This window comes from Uranotaenia lowii, chromosome 1 (assembly GCF_029784155.1).
Source record: "Uranotaenia lowii strain MFRU-FL chromosome 1, ASM2978415v1, whole genome shotgun sequence".
Taxonomy (NCBI): Eukaryota; Metazoa; Arthropoda; class Insecta; order Diptera; family Culicidae; genus Uranotaenia; species Uranotaenia lowii.
In genome coordinates this window covers 93,321,486-93,324,116 of record NC_073691.1, presented here as the reverse complement: position 1 = coordinate 93,324,116, position 2,631 = coordinate 93,321,486, and positions in this window count along the sequence as shown.

The following is a 2,631-nucleotide window of genomic DNA, read 5'->3' as shown; positions in this document are numbered from 1 at the left end:
CTCTGTGCTGAAAATTGTAAAACCCTCGTTATGTAGATCATTGTGCTTTGATGTATTTCCATCTCGTTTTACTAACAACTAATCATACAATCAATTTACAATCGGCTCAACCATAGCTATCCGAACGTGCGTCGGTAGATGTACAGAATTATTTCAACTTAATTAACTTAAAATACTCCATTGAGTACGCACGAAACTAAACCTTCGTCAGATATAATTAATTCCAACACGCCACCCGAATCTTCCAACGACGATAAATTCTAGTTGGCAAAAAGTCGGTTCATTCAAAATCTCTCGGGTATCGTCACAGACTGTGATTTGCATGCATATGTGATGAAGCTCCAAAGCATGGCTGAACTTCGAGTCGAGTATGAATGTTTGTAGGTCTAAGATAAGGGCTGGCAGGAGACGCGCTGTCGTGGAGCGGTGGTGGTTTCCGGATGGATCAAGCAGAGTAGAGACACATTCCTGGTCGTACGCACTTATTCTTCAGCAGCAGCAGAGTTCGAGTACATTCATCCGATTCCCTTTCCTATTGTGTGGCTACCAGCTGACGATGTCAGCCCGAAAAACCAAAGTCAGCAACAGCAGCAAACGAACCGGTCGAGGACAGAATGCCAAAGCAGAAATATATGTATTCCGAACCGAAAAGCCTTTATATTTCAACTTGTCAACGGATAAGCGCTGTGATGTGAATTACGAATCTCGTCGGTCGGCTGAAAGTCAGGCTTGATATGCCCCTATAAATATGCAAAGCAAGTTTGAACTACACTGGTAGAAGAGGAGGTCTATCAAATCGCTCCGAAAACGGCAGCTTACAACTTGTGCGCGAGTAGAAGATTATTCAGACTGAGGGACAACTCGTAGAGGATGGGGCAGGGTGAACAAAGATGCTCAAAAACAAATTTTGATAATGTGGCTCCAGAGAGTCAGAGAACATTCAATCAAAATGGATAGCAATCAGGCGAAACACACAGCTAAATTGATAAACAAACCAAATGTAGAATAAATATGGCCTAACGATTCGATTGGTTCTTGATGAGAATTGATATGGTTATGTACAAACGGTACTTGAAAATAGTTTTGAATATACACTAGAGTGCCCCAAATGACCCGACTTTTGAAAAAGTTATGTGCTGCAGGCTAAAATTGATCCTAGGCCATAGGTCGGCAAGCTGCGGCTCTCTAGTTAACTGCGCTAATATTACCTATATATTTTTGAATAAAATATTTAAAAAAAACCATTCTGAAGCGATAATTGAGTCTTGTGGCCTAACACGCAGATTTTCATAGGTCTTGAACAGAATTTCAAAATTGCATCTGCTGTAGGAAAAAGCGGAAAGGACTAAATGACAAGATAGCATTTTTAGAAGCCAAAATTTACAATTTTTTGCTTTTTACTGATTTGAAATCAAGAATTAGTTAGGATCACAGCAAGCCTTGCTAGGAAACGGATGTGTTTTTATTTCGGTCGTCGTGTTCGATTTTTCTTTTGTCAATACCTAACATAGAGAAAATATGGCGAAGTGTGGATGGAGTCTCCATGGAAAAGGAGTTATGTGAAGTAACGAAATAGAAGAGTGGAATTCTTAATCAACGATACTTTCACGATAAATACGGGCCCAGTTTTTATTTTCGGCTGCTGTTGTGCGTTATCATAAGAAAGAAAATGCGTGTCATACAGTGTTTTTGAGGGTCCGCGAATCAAACGAAGTGCTTCTCGGGGGCAGTGAAGTTTGGAAAAAAGTTGTCTCAAATAAGAAGTATAAAAAAGAGGAAAATTTAGAACGGAGTGTGAGGAAAATGACCGCTGCAATTCATTGGGACGGAAAGCTGTTTATCACTCCTTGGACCTTCACTTGTGCTAATTTTGGTTTCGAGTTCTACAGCTTGAACACATTTTATCCTGTTGAAACGTCGAACGGACGCGTGAAGTTCCAAACTCGATAAGGATGTGCTATAAAAGTATAGAAGTATGGGTGAAATGGAAAAATGTGAGCAGATAACTTGAGGGCTAGTAAAAGAAAAATTGACGATTTTTGAATGACTTGGTTGCGCGATGTTTCAAACCTCGAAGAAAAAAAACCAACAGTACAAACCACTAAAGTGCACGGTGTGGGAGTGAGAGGGGAAGAAAGAGAGTGTAGAAGAGAAAAGAACTTGTTTGCTGTTTCGGCTGTGCGAATTGTTGATGTCGAGTTGGCCACAATCCCTGGTGATATTTTCACTCGGATTGCTTCGATTTACCGTGGGAAGTATAATGAAACGACAAAAAAGCTAAGTATTATCTTTCTATACCTTAATTTTGTAGAGTTTTTAGTTTGACATTTACCATTGAGAGGCCGGGGAGTATTTTTTTTATTCTAAACCACTGACAAAGATTGGTGTCTTAGCACAGTGGGAAGGTGAGGGCACATTTTTTTTTTCTGTGACACAATCTTAAAATAAAGATATCATGTTCTTGCATGTTTGTTCATGTGTACGTTGCTGTAAAAGTTATGGGGGGGGAGGGGGAGGGGGGGTGTTGACACTAATTTTTTTTTTTTGTTCTTATAATGTTTCTTTCCAAGAGCGAGCAAAGGCGCTATATCCAAGGTCAAAGACCAGAAATGGTAGTGCATTGAAATCCGG